Raw genomic sequence first — 17,515 nt, forward strand, 5'->3', positions numbered from 1 at the left:
GTCCTGAGAGGAAAATATATAGCGGTACAAGCCTTTCTCAAGAAACAAGAAAGGTCTCAGGGACACAACCTAACCCTACACCTAAAGGAGCTGGAAAAAGAACAAGAAAGAAACCCTAAACCCAGCAGGAGAAGAGAAATCATAAAGATCAGAGCAGAAATCAATGAAATAGAAACCAAAAAAACAATAGAACAAATCAACGAAACTAGGAGCTGGTTCTTTGAAAGAATTAATAAGATTGATAAACCCCTGGCCAGACTTATCAAAAAGAAAAGAGAGAGGACCCAAATAAATAAAATCATGAATGAAAGAGGAGAGATCACAACGAACACCAAAGAAATACAGACAATTATAAGAACATACTATGAGCAACTCTACGCCAACAAATTTGACAATCTGGAAGAAATGGATGCATTCCTAGAGACATATAAACTACCACAACTGAACCAGGAAGAAAGGGAAAGCCTCAACAGACCCATAACCAGTAAAGAGATTGAAACAGTCATCAAAAATCTCCAAACAAACAAAAGCCCGGGGCCAGATGGCTTCCCGGGGGAATTCTACCAAACATTTAAAGAAGAACTAATTCCTATTCTCCCGAAACTGTTCCAAAAATTAGAAATAGAAGGAAAACTTCCAAACTCATTTTATGAGGCCAGCATCACCTTGATCCCAAAACCAGACAAGGATCCCATCAAAAAGAGAACTACAGACCAATATCCTTGATGAACACAGATGCAAAAATTCTCGCCAAAATACTAGCCAATAGGATTCAACAGTACATTAGAAGGATTATTCACCACGACCAAGTGGGATTTATTCCAGGGCTGCAAGGTTGGTTCAACATCTGCAAATCAATCAATCTGATACAACACATTAATAAAAGAAAGAACAGGAACCATATGATACTCTCCATAGATGCTGAAAAAGCATTTGACAAAGTACAGCATCCCTTCCTGATCAAAACTCTTCAAAGTGTAGGGATAGACGGCACATACCTCAATATTATCAAAGCCATCTATGAAAAACCCACCGCAAATATCATTCTCAATGGAGAAGAACTGAAAGCTTTTCCGCTAAGGTCAGGAACACGGCAGGGATGTCCGTTATCACCACTGCTATTCAACATAGTACTAGAAGTCCTAGCCTCAGCAATCAGACAACAAAAGGAAATTAAAGGCATCCAAATCGGCAAAGAAGAAGTCAAACTATCACTCTTCGCAGATGATATGATACTCTATGTGGAAAACCCAAAAGACTCCACTCCAAAACTGCTAGAACTTGTACAGGAATTCAGTAAAGTGTCAGGATATAAAATCAATGCACAGAAATCAGTTGCATTTCTTTACACCAACAACAAGACAGAAGAAAGAGAAATTAAGGAGTCCATCCCATTTACAATTGCACCCAAAACTATAAGATACCTAGGAATAAACCTAACCAAAGAGACTAAGAATCTATACTCAGAAAACTATAAAGTACTCATGAAAGAAATTGAGGAAGACACAAAGAAATGGAAAAATGTTCCATGCTCCTGGATTGGAAGAATAAATATGGTGAAAATGTCTATGCTACCTAAAGCAATCTACACATTTAATGCAATTCCTATCAAAGTAACATCCATTTTTTTCAAAGAAATGGAACAAAGAATCCTAAAATTTATATGGAACCAGAAAAGACCTCGAATAGCCAAAACAACATTGAAAAAGAAAGCCAAAGTTGGTGGCATCAGAATTCCAGACTTCAAGCTCTATTACAAAGCTGTCATCATCAAGACAGCATGGTACTGGCACAAAAACAGACACATAGATCAATGGAACAGAATAGAGAGCCAGAAATAGACCCTCAACTCTATGGTCAACTCATCTTCGACAAAGCAGGAAAGAATGTCCAATGGAAAAAAGACAGCCTCTTCAATAAATGGTGTTGGGAAAATTGGACAGCCACATGCAGAAAAATGAAATTGGATCATTTCCTTACACCACACACGAAAATAGACTCAAAATGGATGAAGGATCTCAATGTGAGAAAGGAATCCATCAAAATCCTTGAGGAGAACACAGGCAGCAACCTCTTCGACGTCAGCCGCAGCAACATCTTCCTAGGAACATCACCAAAGGCAAGGGAAGCAAGGGCAAAAATGAACTTTTGGGATTTTATCAAGATCAAAAGATTTTGCACAGCAAAGGAAACAGTGAACAAAACCAAAAGACAACTGACAGAATGGGAGAAGATATTTGCAAATGACATATCAGATAAAGGGCTAGTGTCCAAAATCTATAAAGAACTTAGCAAACTCAACACCCAAAGAACAAATAATCCAATCAAGAAATGGGCAGAGGACATGAACAGACATTTCTGCAAAGAAGACATCCAGATGGCCAACAGACACATGAAAAAGTGCTCCACATCACTCGGCATCAGGGAAATACAAATCAAAACCACAATGAGATATCACCTCACACCAGTCAGAATGGCTAAAATTAACAAGTCAGGAAATGACAGATGCTGGCGAGGATGTGGAGAAAGGGGAACCCTCCTACACTGTTGGTGGGAATGCAAGCTGGTGCAACCACTCTGGAAAACAGCATGGAGGTTCCTCAAAATGTTGAAAATAGAACTACCCTATGACCCAGCAATTGCACTGCTGGGTATTTACCCTAAAGATACAAACGTAGTGATCCGAAGGGGCACGTGCACCCGAATGTTTATAGCAGCAATGTCTACAATAGCCAAACTATGGAAAGAACCTAGATGTCCATCTACAGACGAATGGATAAAGAAGATGTGGTATATATACACAATGGAATACTATGCAGCCATCAAAAGAAATGAAATCTTGCCTTTTGCGACGACGTGGATGGAACTAGAGGGTATCATGCTTAGCGAAATAAGTCAATCGGAGAAAGACAACTATCATATGATCTCCCTGATATGAGGGAGAGGAGATGCAACATGGGGGGTCGAGGGGGTAGGAGAAGAGTAAATGAAACAAGATGGGATTGGGAGGGAGACAAACCATAAGTGACTCTTAATCTCTCAAAACAAACTGAGGGTTGATGGGGGGAGGGGGTTGGGAGAGGGGGGGTGGTTATGGATATTGGGGAGGGTATGTGCTATGGTGAGTGCTGTGAAGTGTGTAAACCTGGCGATTCGCAGACCTGTACCCCTGGGGATAAAAATATATGTTTATAAAAAATAAAAAAAATTATAAATAAATGGGGACAGTGTCAGGGTGCCTGGGTGGCTCAGTTAAGTGTCTGCCTTCAGTTCGTGTCATGATCCCAGGGTTCTGGGATGTGGTCCTGTGTGGGCCTTCCTGCTGTGTGGGAAGTCTGCTTCTCTCTCTCCCTTTGCCCCTCCCCCTGCTCCTGCTTCCTCTCTCTCTCTCTCTCTCTCTCTCTCTCTCAAATAAATAAATTCTTCAAAACATAATTGTAAAAAATGGAGACAGTGTTATTTTACATTTTGATGCATAAAGCAGATTTTAAATACAAAGAAGGAACAAAAAGATTCTACATTGAGATCATTACCAAAGCTCTTTGGGAAGTCAGATGAAGTTGAATACTGAGAGTATAGTAATTCCAGAATGTGAATGTAAACCACACTAGAAATTTCCTGAAAAACCAACATTTCTTAATAATCTCCACATCTTCAGCATCAGTCATGGTACCTAAATAAGCTTTCAACAAATACATTTATCTTAATGAAAATAATATATGATCAATTTATTTGTACCACTTGCCAATACAGGTTTTCATTCAATTAGAATGAAAAGTAATTCTCCATGCAAAAAAAAAAAAAAAAAAAAGGCAATAAATCCAATAAAAGTCAGTCATTTGCAGAATAGCCCAATTAATTCCACTTCTGAAACTGTATGACAGAATGTAGATCAACAGTCATCATCAGACAAGGATGGATCACTGACTGCAGAGTGGTCCCGGACGAGACCCCATCAAGGTACTGAGTTGTGTCATGTATATTCTCAAATTTGTATTTGCCTTTTGTCCCTGTCTAATCATGATGTTCCCTTGCTGGAATTTGAAATAACAACTTATATTAGCTGAGACTTTGGGGAGAATATTCATTATCAGCTATAGCTAGCTAAAGGACAAAATCATTGATTTTCAAAAACATTTTGAACTGTGACTAAATTACATGGTCAGAGCTTGAAATGATTAACAGTAAGTCACAGAGGGCAATTTTTCTTTTCTAATAGCTGCGCAGCTACTGATGGCCCACACTGACATTCAGCAGGTGAAGCTGTAATAATTCAGAGGTTATAATTGAACAACTCCCCCCTCCTCCCACCAATATCACATATGAATGCAATCACTTTTATTCCACTTCTATGATCCTCCCCCACCTCTGCCCTGTTCAAGAATCTCTGATAGATCTCTCTGATCTACCATGTTGTTTGGGGCTCAACTGTGGTTTCCCAAAATTCATATGTTGAAGCACGAACCCCAGTACCTGAGAATGTATTGTGCTTGGAGAATAGGCCTTTAAAAAGGTGATTTAAGTTAAAATAACTCAATTAGAGTGGGCCTTAATTCCATCTAACTGGTGCCCTTATAAAAAGAGGACATTTGGACGCAGAGGGAAACACCAGGGGTTCAGGCACCGAGAGGAAAGACCATGTGAACACAGGGCAAAAAGGCAGCCATCTACAAGCCAAGGAGAGATACCTCAGAAGGCATTAAACCTGCTGACACCTTGATCTTGGACTTCAGCCTTCAGAACTTGAGAAAATAAATTTATGTTAAGCCACTCTGTCTGTGGTATTTTGTTATGATAGCCCTAACAAATTAATACACATCAAGTCTGAACTCTTTCTAGCATTAAAAATCTTGCCCTGGTCAATTTCCCAATTCACCAACATGTACCCTCAGAACTCACCCAAGAGCCCTACACATGTGATGAGATGTCCTATCTTTACCTTTCATCTTGAATGCCCCTGCTAGGGATGCTCTCTCTCTTCTTAACACCATTCATAAAGACCAAGTCAGAAGTAGCACAAAATCTGCTTTAATCTAACCCACATTGATCTCTTCCTACTCCTAACAGTTACCCGGTGTTGCCACATTGGAAAACGAACTATTTTAATATCCCAAACCTATTCATATTCCCAAACATATTATCTCTAATGAGAGCCATGAAGGCAGTATCATTAGTGCATAAAACAGAGGGTCACATGGAAAGGCACTCCAAAACTGTGGATTGAATGAATGATTCAAGTCCTCTCCACAGAGGACTTTATTATTTTCTTGTTTTTCACATGATAATTTTTATATTTCTTAATTTACTCAACTTGTTAAGAAATAGTAAATGTTTCTGGCTCTTTACTAGGCATTGAGGATATAGAGATAAATGGTATAAATTTGGTCCTCTGGCTTATAGATAGGTAAGCTGATTAATTAGGGCTAAAAGGTCTAGTAAATGCTATTTTCTCATATTTTGTGCACAATTTATTTTCATAATTCACACAGAGTGAAGTACATCGGCAATCCATAGATACGTGTTAAATAATTGAGGAAGATGATAGCCAACCTTGATCAGAGTCCTATATTCTCCAGCCAGGCTATAGCCTTTGCCCACCAAGTGCCTGGACAGCTCACCACAGCAACTCCCTGCTTCTGGAAATGTCTATGCCACACAGCACAAGGGAAGGTCTGAGTGATTAACATTCATGTATTGATAATTCTGAAAAAGACAGCCAATCCTCTTTCCTCCACAAAAGGAGATGGCCCAGCCAGGACCAGGGTAACCAAACTTAGGCTACTTCCTAGGTAGCGCATAAAAAGTTCCAGTCTACGTTTGATATCCCAACTAGCTAACTATGAGATAACTATGCATAGTGCCCTTTAAAGTGTCATAAGCATCTTGTGTAGATAATAAATTGTATGGTTGACCTAGACAGAGACAAATTACCCTGAGGAAGGCTATGGGACCAAGGAGGATCCCTTAAACATGTAGGAGTAGACAGCTTGTTTTATTTGTATCCCTTGTACTGACTTAAGGGAATATGGCAGACCCTCTTGGGCTCTTTTACAGGCCACAACTGCCATGGCTTCTCTTTGGTCATTGACACCCCTAGTTCTAGAGCTTACTCCCATAGCAATTCTCCCACACAGGCTGTCCTAACCACTCAGTAGACTCAGTGGGTATAATGGCACTTCTCCCCTTATTCTGCTTCATCCTGACCCTGTCAGCACCTGTATTCATGCCTACACCTGGAGTCCATTTTCAGACCCAGCTGGACTCCCAAGCCATCCTGAACTCCATCCATTTTCCTCAGTGAGGTTAATGTATTTTCATATTTCCATATTTCCCCAGAGGCATCCATTCATTGACTCATTCAATGAACGGGCATTAAGCTTGTACCATGTGTGAGGACTTAGCCTGAGGCAGATGAGTAGGAGGAATACCTGAAGTAGCAGCCACATGGCTTGAGCACTGCTGACAGCCAAGGCTGTCCTAGGGGCCAGACTATTACATTTAACCATCCCAGGAGCTCTGGGAGTGAGTTTTGTACTGACACTATGGTATAGATGAGAAAGGTCAGAGTCAAAGAGGGCGGTTGCCTTACTTGCCCAAGATCCTTTGGAGAGGAAAGCCTAACTGTTGAGTTCAGCCCCACTGCTCTTAATCACTTTGCTATCATTCTGCCCTGAGGGAAGTGCAGGTACAGTGGTGGTCAGGATAAGGAGAGGAGTGTGGTTCTGATGAGCCCATGGTGGAGCCCTTTGGAGCTGGGAGCTAAGTGGTATGGGGGAGCAGCTCAGCCTTTGGAAATCAACTAGGCACAGAAGAAAATCCAGAGGGAGGAAAGGAACTGAAAGGGCCTGGTTTCCTTAACAACTAGATCTAGGTCCCCAGTGTGAAAGCAGTGAGGAGAGTGTGCAAGTAGGATTGCCAAATAAACTGCCAGATGCCTAGTTAAATTTGAGTTTCAGTTAAACAATGAATATTTTTAGAGTAAGTATGTTATATATGTGTGTATGTAAATATGTTTTATGGTTCAATATTGTTTCTCCTGAGTTTGACATTTTTGTTGTTGTTTTTGTTGTTGTTGTTGTTAAATCTGACAACCTTAGTTTCAAGTCTACTTCTGGGTTTATTCCTCAGGTCAGGAAGTAGGAGGGACTCAGGAAGAGCCCCGCCTAGAGTGTAATATACATTTGGTGAGAGTATTGCCCCTGTGTCCTCTCTAAAGAACCTGGAAGTTTGGGACAGAGAAAGAAGCTGATAGGCTGTTGGAGGATCAGAGGGCATTAAACACAGCTTACCCCAGAGCCCGAAATGTGCTTCCTCCTCCTGCTTAATCCTATATTTAAAAATCAAATTTCCAAGGTAAACCCAAATACAAAATACCTGCTTATTAATTAGCTTCTGCTTAGATAGATTTAATGCATAAATCCCAATGTGGGCCAAAACCAGATAATCACACAAAGTACATTAAGCATGACCTTGTTTCCAATGCAGTAACTCCTTATTAAAAAAAAAATATACTCCTTAGCATGATATCCAAAGCTGACCTCAAACTACCTTTTTAGACTCGTCTCTCTCCACCAAGTCCAGAAGTTCTGTCAAACACAAAGCACCTGAGAGCAGAGTCAACCAGCGATAGCCTTGAGTTTGCCTACGTTATTTCTCTCCCCAACAGAGACCCTACGCATTATTTTTGTTTGTCAATACCCAAAGTCAGAGAAGCAATGATAGTCAAATAGTTCTCCACCCTTGCCTTCTAGCCCATTATGCCACCAAAATGCCTATCACTCCACTGGAATTATGAACACTCTATATAACCAGAGTCACCAAATGAATTCTCAAGGACATAGACACTGATACAGCTTTAAGAGTGCAAAGGTTTATTGATCAGTAGTATTTGTGAAGGGAAAAGAGAAAGAACAGGATCAGACAGGAAAAGCTGTCAAGGAGAAGCCAATATAATGATGCTTTGCCAGCACAGAAGGGAGATCCAGAACAAAAATTGGCCATCAGAGAAATCCCAAAATAGACATAAATGCCTAGGCCTTCGTACCGCTGCCTTGTGTAGCCTTTGGCCAATATTCAGCCTACAAATAGTGTGACTATAGCCAGAGCTGAGGTGGACCCTGACAAAGTTAATAGTTAGAAGCTGTCAACTAATCACACTCCAAGGCTGAGTAAAGAGTGGGATTTTTTTGTTTGTTTGTTTTTTGTTTTTTTAAGAGGGACCCTAAGAGGTACACCCCCATGGATACCACAGCTGGGAAGAAACTCCCAGGCAGGGCTAGTCTTAGAAATGTCTTCAGAGACATTTAAGCCTGAAATATTCCTTAAAACTCTAGCATGACACCTGAATTCTGTATTTAGGGTACTAAAGATTTTTGAAATATAGGAGATCCTCAATATATTTCTTAAAATACATACACTCCTAGGCTAAACTCATTAGCACACGTAAAAAGTCATGACAACTGAAGCATGTTGGGGGTTTGACCACCCGGGGCAAGGACCCATAGGAACTAAGCAACAGATGACCTATTTGGTTGAGTTCAGGAATGCCAAAGGGAAAGGAGGATGTTAAAAGGAGGCAAAACAATACAAGCGCCATTCTGAGCATGCTTCTGGCCTGTACCAGGAATATTAAGATTCCCTGCCAGGTTACCCAGTGACCCAAGCAAGTTGGCCCTGCCAGTGAATCCTGCTGGAGAGGAAACTCTTTCAATCTGGAAAGTTCATTTCAGTGCAGTAAGACTTATTGGAAGGACTGGAGCTTTTAAAGCTGAATAGACATCTAGAGTTCTCCGGCTTCTGCTGGGGCAGGATCTCTCATGGAAGCTCCCGAAGCCCCCAGAGAGCCCCGTGCATTGCCTAAAGTCTGTCTTAAGCGAACTCTTCTTCCTGGAAGCCAAAGCCTACCTCATACATGTAGTTTCTCAACAAGCATTTATTCAGTGCTGACTGTGTGCCAGGCACCATGCTATGCATTGAGGGTAGAGTAAGAAATGAGACTGAATCCCTCTGCTAACAAAACTTCCCATTCAGAGGCCAAGAAGCAAATGCTTAGTTTCAATCAAAAATAAAGAGTACTGGGGCGCCTGGGTGGCTCAGTGGGTTAGAGCCTCTGCCTTCGGCTCAGGTCGTGATCCCAGGATCCTGGGATAGAGCCCCGCATCGGGCTCTCTACTCAGCAGGGAGCCGCTTCCTTCTCTCTCTCTCTCTCTCTGCCTGCTTCTCTGCCTACTTGTGATCTCCGTCTGTCAAATAAATAAATAAAATCTTTAAAAAAAAATTTTTAAAAAGAGAACTACTAAATATGTAAGAATAGGATACTGGGGAGGGGGGAGTCTCTTGGGAGGTCAAGAAATCCTGCCAGAGAATCCAGAGAAACTGGCCTCAGAAAGGGAAATTCAGAACCAGATTCTATAATTTTATAAAATTTGGCCAGAAGAGTAAGAAAAGTTTCTAGGAAGAAGTCTATGCAAAGGCCAAGAAAAGGAAGGTTAACATATCTGGGAGCTGTCAGGAGTTGAGTACGCCTGAAGACAAGAGGCTGAGAATTAAAGGAGAAGAAATGGAGAAGCATTAAGAAATGTAGCTGGAGTGCCAGATTGTGAAGGGCAGAGTCTTGTATTAAGGAATTTGTATTTATCCTGAGGGCAATAAGGTGTCACTGAGTGATCTGAAACAAGGGCAGCCATAACTAAGGAAAGTGGGCTGGGTAAGAAGAGAGTTTCAGGCAAAGAGAAAAACTTGAACAAAGGAAGACCCTGAGGAAAGATGTTGCCTGGCTTGACAGAGAGACTGAAAGAAGGTCAGGGGTCTTGAACTCCAGCAGCTCCAGGGAATCTGGAGAGAAGTTAGGCTGAAGAAATGGGAAGGAGCCTTCCCGTGCAGAGAGACTTGTATGCAGTGACAGAGACTGTAGCCTTCATTGTGTGAGTAACAGGAAGCTAGGGATGCTTTTAATCCAGGTGCCCAAAGAGATGCAAAAGATACATGACAGCAATTTAGCTTCTGAAAAGATTTTTCTTGTTATAGTGTGGAGAATGGAGTAAGGGAGACAGGTGAACTTTTTTTTTTAACTTTTATTTATATTCAATTACCCAACATATAGTTTTTGTAGTGTTCAGTGATGAATTAGTTGTGTATAACACCCAGTGCTCATCAGATCACGTGCCCTCAGACATGTGAACTTTTGAGGACACTAGCTTAGAGACAGAAAGAAAGGATGATACCTTGGACTTTGGTGATAGCAGTAAAGATCAGATTGTCAGACTTGGATATCAAAATAACAGGACTTTCGGGGCGCCTGGGTGGCTCAATGGGTTAAAGCCTCTGCCTTCAGCTCAGGTCATGATCTCAGAGTCCTGGGATCGAGCCCCGCATCGGACTCTCTGCTCAGCAGGGAGCCTGCTTCCTCCTCTCTTTCTGCCTGCCTCTCTGCCTACTTGTGATCTCTGTCTGTCAAATAAATAAATAAAATCTTAAAAAAAAAAATAACAGGACTTTCATGGGTGAGAGAGGTTTCTATCTTATGTAACTGGGTGGATGGTGCTGTCATTTACTGAGGTGGGATCTCTGGACCAGTCCTGGGGAAGACATGAGTTCAGTCTGAAATACGATGAGATTTAGCTGTTACTGAGAGAACTAAGTAGAAATGTCAGACACTGATTTCTGAGATTAGATAGACAGGTGATAGAGAAGAAGAGAAAGCGGGGAGGGAGAGAGAGTGAGAAAGAGAGAGAGAGCAGGTAATAATTGATATTGTAAGCAGATGAGCTAAACCAGGCAGGAAGTATAAAGTGAAGTGGCCAGATGTGGCTTATGCAAATGTCCACTGACAGCAGTATGAAGAAATGACTAGAAGGAATGAGACTCTAAGACAAGTTAAAAGGATGGTGGAAGGGTGGTGATGATGATGATGATGATGATGATGATGACATAAAATAAAATAATGGCAGTGTGGACAAGGAAAAAAAACTGACTTGAAAGACAACAGGTAAAGTCGACAGAATACGAACAGGAATGGAAAAGGAAGAGACCCATGGTGACCTAAGACTTGTGTGTCTGGGGCAGTGGGGTGGGTGATGTTGTCATTCACTGAGAAATGAATTTTAGAATGAAGATAAATTCAAATGTGGATATGCTTTTAACATCAGGAATCATGCAAGTAAGCAACTGGATTTGGGGTCTGTAACTATCCTTGGGTCAGGAAATAAAGTACCACCCTGAAGCTATATATCCAGAAGTTATGTTACTTATATCAATTTGGAATATGAATCTACTTTTGTATTTACTTATTCTGTGATTATTACTGAGTCGTCTACTATGTTTTAGTCATGGAATCAGCTGAGGTGATTCTATGAGTATGTGGTGAGAGAAGAGATGGAGATAGAGGGAAAAGAGAGCACTAACATTTTAAACATAAGCAGAGGAATCAAGAGAAAAAACTGAGAAGTGACCCAGTTCCATTCAATATAGTAAATATTTCACAGTTATAATTTAATTTGCATATAAAATACTATTTCTTTTTTAATTATCTGGTCTAATTCCTGCATTTTATTCTGCTTTATTTTCTGAAACACTTAAAATATGCAGAGAATTACAGAAAAGAACAATAAATTTTTCAGATTGAAAATAAAATTTTGGGGGAGCATGGGTGGCTCAGTGGGTTAAAGCCTCTGCTTTCGGCTCAGGTCATGATCTCAGGGTTCTGGGATTGAGTCCCGTATCAGGCTCTCTGCTCAGCAGGGTGCCTGCTTCCTCCTCTCTCTCTGCCTGCCTTTCTGCCTACTTGTGATCTCTGTCTGTGAAATAAATAAATAAAATCTTAAAAAAAAAAAAAGAAAAGAAAATTTTCAGGTGCATACAAATGGTATTATTCTATACATATGATTCTGTAATTTGCTGTATTTGATCTACATTCTGTTTTTAATATGACTATATTATAGCTTTTTAAATATGACTATATTAGGGCGCCTGGGTGGCTCAGTGGGTTAAGCCGCTGCCTTCAGCTCAGGTCATGATCTCAGGGTCCTGGGATCGAGGCCCGCATCGGGCTCTCTGCTCAGCAGGGAGCCTGCTTCCCTCTCTCTCTCTCTCTCTGCCTGCCTCTCTGCTACTTGTGATCTCTCTCTCTCTGTCAAATAAATAAATAAATAAAATCTTTTAAAAAAATAAATAAATATGACTATATTATAGTTCTATTCCATTGATTTTTAGCTCTGATACATTACTCTATTTCAGAAACATATTGCAGTGTATTTATCCATTATCTGTTTGTGGACATTTAGGTTAAGAACTGTTTCATAGTTATAAACAATGCTTCCATGACTTTCCTCTATGGTCAGGAACAAGACAGGGATGTCTACTCTCAGCACCATTATTTAACATAGTACTGAAGTCCTAGCCACAGCAATCAGACAAAATGAAGAAATAAAAGGCATCCAAAGCAGCAAGGAAGAAGTCAAATTTTCACTGTTTGCAGATGACATGATACTCTATGTAGAGAACTGAAAAGACTCCACCAAAAAATTGCTTGAACTGATACATGAATCTGGTAAATTCACAGGATATAAAATCAATATATAAAAATCTGTTGCATTTCTACAGACCAACGATGAAGCAGCAGAAAGAAATCAAGGAATTGGTTTTATTTAAAATTATGCCAGAACCCATAAGAGACCTAGGAATAAATCTAACCAAAGAAATAAAAGATCTATATTCTAAAAACTATAAAACATTGGTGAAAGAAATTGAAGAAGACACAAAGAAATGGAAAAAAAAATCTATGCTTTTCATTTTGAAGAACAAACACTGTTAAAATGTCTATATTACCCAAAACAATCTACATATTTATTGCCATCCTCATCAAAATACCAACAGCATTTTTCACAAAGTTAGAACAAAAGAATCCTAAAATTTTTATGGAACTACAAAAGACCCCAAATAGCAAAAGCAATCTTGAAAAAGAAAAGCAAAGCTGGGGGTATCAAAATTCTGTACTTCAAGTTATATTACAAAGCTGTAACTGTCAAGACAGTATGGTACTGGAACAACAATACACACATAGATCAATGGAACAGAATAGAAAACCCAGAAATGGACCCACCACTATAAGGTCAACTAATCTTAGAAAAAGCAAGAAATAATGTCCAGTAGAAAAAAGACAGTGTCTTCAACAAATGGGGTTGGAGAAAATGGGCAGCAACATGCAGAAGAATGAAACAGGACCACTTGTCACACCATACACAAAAAATAAATTCGAAATGGATGAAAGACTTAAATGTAAGACAGGAAACCATCAAAATCCTAGAGGAGAACACAAGCAGCATCAGCCGTGCAACTTCTTATTAGATAGTCTCTGGAGGCAAAGCAAAAATGAATGATCAGTATTTCATCAAGATAAAAAACTTCTGCACAGCAAAGGAAATAACAAAACTAAAAGGCAACCTCTGGAATGGGAGGAGATATTTGCAAATGGCATATCTGATAAAGGGTTTGTGCTCAAAATATATAAAGAACTTATCAAACTCAACATCCAATAAACAAATAATCTAGTCAAGAAATGAGCAGAAGATATAAACAGACATTTTTTCAAAGAAGACATATCAATGGCCAACAAACACATGAAAAGATGTTCAACATCACTTGGCATCAGGGAAATACAAACCAAAACCATGATGAGATAGCACCTCACACCTATCAGAATGGCTAAAATTAACAACTCAGGAAACAGCTGTTGTTGGCGAGGATGTGGAGAAAGAGGAATCCTCTTACACTGCTTGTGGGAATGCAAACTGGGACAGCCATTCTGGAAAACAGTACAGATGTTTCTCAAAAAGTTAAAAATAGAACTACCCTATGATCCAGCAATTGCACTACTAGGTATTTACCCAAATCCAAAAATACTGATTTGAAGGGACACATCCATCTCCAATGTTGGTCAAATATTCTATTCTACTCTACTCTACTCTAATCTAATCTACTCATTTGACCATTCTATCGTCAAATAATCTTCAACAAAGCAGGAAAAAATATCCAATGAAAAAAAGATAGTCTCTTCAATAAATGGTGCTGGGAAAATTGGATAGATCTATACAGAAGAATGAAACTCAACCATTCCCTTACACCATACACAAAGATAAACTCAAAATGGATGAGAGACCTCAATGTGAGACAGGAATCCATCAAAATCCCAGAGGAGAACATAGGCAGTAACCTCTTCAATATTGGCCACAGCAACTTCTTTCAAGACATGTCTCCAAAGGTAAAGGAAACAAAAGCAAAAATGAACTTTTGGGACTCCATCAAGATAAAAAGTTTCTGCATAGCAAAAAAGACAGTCAACAAAACAAAGAGGCAACCCACAGAATGGGAGAATATATTTGCAAATGACACTACAGACAAAGGGCTGATATCCAAGATCTATAAGGAACTACTCAAACTCAACACCCAATAAACAAATAATCAAGTCAATAAATGGGCAGAAGACATGAGCAGACACTTCTCCAAAGAAGACATACAAATGGCTAGCAGACACATGAAAAAGTATTCATTATCATTAGCCATTAGGGAAATTCAAATCAATACTATACTGAGATACCACCTTATACCAGTTAGAATGGCAAAGATTAACAAGGCAGGAAACAACAAGTGTTGGAGAGGATGTGGAGAAAGGGGAACCCTCTTACACTATTGGTGGGGATGCAAGTTGGAGCAGCCACTTTGGAAAACAGTGTGGAGGTTCCTCAAAAAATTTAAAAATAGATTTACCCTATGACCCGGCAATTGCACTACTGGGTATTTACCCCCAAGGTACAGGTGTAGTGAAAAGAAGGGCCATATGCACCCCAGTGTTCATAGTGGCAATGTCCACAATAGCCAAACTGTGGAAAGAGCCAAGATGCTCTTTAACAAATGAATGGATAAAGAAGATGTGGTCCATATATACAATGCAATATTGCTCAGCCATCAGAAATGATGATTACCCAAGTTTTGAATCAAAATGGATGGGACTAGAAGAGATTATGCTGAGTAAAATAAGCCAAACAGAGAAAGTCAATTATCATATGGTTTCACATACTTGTGAAACATAAGGAATAGCATGGAGGACATTAAGAGGAAGAAGGGGAAAATGAAGGGGGGCATCAGACAGGGAGATGAACTATGAGAGACTATGAACTCTGAGAAACAAACTGAGGGTTTTAGAGGGGAGGGAGGTGGTGGGTTGGGTGAGCCTGGTAGTGGATATTAAGGAGGGCACATATTCCATGGAGCACTGGGTGTTATACATAAACAATGAATCTTGGAACACTATGTCAAAAACTAATGACATACTCTATGGTGACTAATGTAACATAATAAAAAATAATTAAAAAAAAAAAAGAGACAAACCATAAGTGACTCTTAATCTCACAAAACAAACTGAGGGTTGATGGGGGGAGGGGGTTGGGAAAGGGGGTGGGGTTATGGATATCGGGGAGGGTATGTGCTATGGTGAGTGTTGTGAAGTGTGTAAACCTGGCGATTCGCAGACCTGTACCCCTGGGGATAAAAATATATGTTTATAAAGCTGCAAAAAAAAAAAAAAAAGAAAGAAAGAAAGGATGAATCCCCAAGTTTTGTAGCAACATGGACGGGACTGGAAGAGATTATGCTGAGTGAAATAAGTCAAGCAGAGAGAGTCAATTATCATATGGTTTCACTTATTTGTGGAGCATAACAAATAGCATGGAGGACAAGGGGAGATGGAGAGGAGAAGGGAGTTGAGGGAAATTGGAAGGGGAGGTGAACCATGAGAGACTATGGACTCTGAAAAAACGATCTGAGAATTTTGAAGGGGTGGGGGGTGGGAGGTTGGGGGCACCAGGTGGTGGGTATTGTAGAGGGCACGGATTGCATGGAGCACTGGGTGTGGTGCAAAAATAATGAATACTGTTATGCTGAAAAAAATTAAAAAAATAAAAAATAAAAAGAAATTGTGGTGGATATATATATACCATGGAATATTACTCTGCCATCAAAGACAATGAAATCTTGCCATTTGCAACAACACAAGTGGAGCTAGAGTATATCATGCTAAGTGAAATAAGTCAGTCCGGGAAAGACAAACACCATATGGTCTCACTCATAGGTGGAACTTAAGAAGTGAAACAAATGAACACAGTGGAAAAAATAAAGAGAAAAAGAGGGAAACCATAAAACCGACTCTTAATTATAGAGAACAAACTGAGGGTTTCTGGAAGGGAGGTGGTTAGGCGGGATAGGTTAAATGGGTGATGAGGATTAAGGAGGGCACTTGTGATGAACACTAGGTGTTGCATGTAAGTGATGAGTCACTAAATTTTACCCCTAAAACTAATATTGCACTATATGCTAGCTAATTGGAATTTAAATAAAAACTTGAAACAAATAAATAAATAGATAAATAAGGAGAAAAGTCTCAAATCAACAACCAACTTCACAACTTAAGTAATTAGAACAATTAAAAAAAAGCCCAAAGCTAGCGGAAGGAAATAATAATAAAGACCAATACTACTACTACTAATAATATGAGACTGAAGTACTGCCTACTGTGCTAAGGAGGCAGGTTACCACTAATAATAATAAAGATTAAAATAGTATAAAGAAAACAGAGAATAGAGAAGCAGTGGAGAAAATCAATAAAACTAAGTGAGTTCTTTGAAAAGATCAGCAAATTAAAAAAAAAAAACTTAAGCTGGATTGATTAAGAAGAAAAGAAAGAAGACTTAAATAACTAAAATCAAAAATGAAAGAGGAGACATTACTACCAACAGGAGTGAAAATAATTTTTAAAGTGTGTTATAAACAATCATATGCCAAAGAATTGGATAACCTGATATATAGGACAAAATCTGAGAAACACATGACCTACAAAACTAAATTATGAAGAAATAGAAATCCAGATAGACCTACAACTAATAAGGAGACTGAATCAGTCATCAAAAACTTCCACTTCCCAAGAAGAAAAATCTCAAAACCAGATGGTTTCATTGGTTTAAAAAATTATCACAAAACCTGCTCAGCCTCCTAGAAGAAATTGAAGAAGAAGGAGTAGATCTTAACTCATTCTATGAGGCCACCATTATACTGAAGACAAAACCAGTCAAAGACATTATAAGGAAAAAAAACTCAAAACCCTTATGAATAGTGAATCCACAACAAAATACTAGGAAACTGAATTTGACAGCATATTTTAAAAATTATACACCTAGAACAAGTGAGATTTATTCCTGGAATGTAAGGTTAGTTTCATAAACAAAAAATCAATAAATGTAATACACCACATTAACAGAATGCAGGGTGGGAGGAAAGGAGATCATCATCTCAACTGATGTAGAAGAAGTGTCTGACAAAATGGGAAATGGGATATTTGATCATATAAAAGTTAAAATAGAAATAAGAGAATATTTTGAACAATTTTATGCCAACTTGATCACAACTTAGATCAAATGGACAACCCTGTGAAAAACACAAACTCTAAAAGTTCATTCAGGGAGAAATA

The sequence above is a fragment of the Lutra lutra genome, chromosome 9, assembly GCF_902655055.1.
Source record: "Lutra lutra chromosome 9, mLutLut1.2, whole genome shotgun sequence".
Lineage (NCBI taxonomy): Eukaryota > Metazoa > Chordata > Mammalia > Carnivora > Mustelidae > Lutra > Lutra lutra.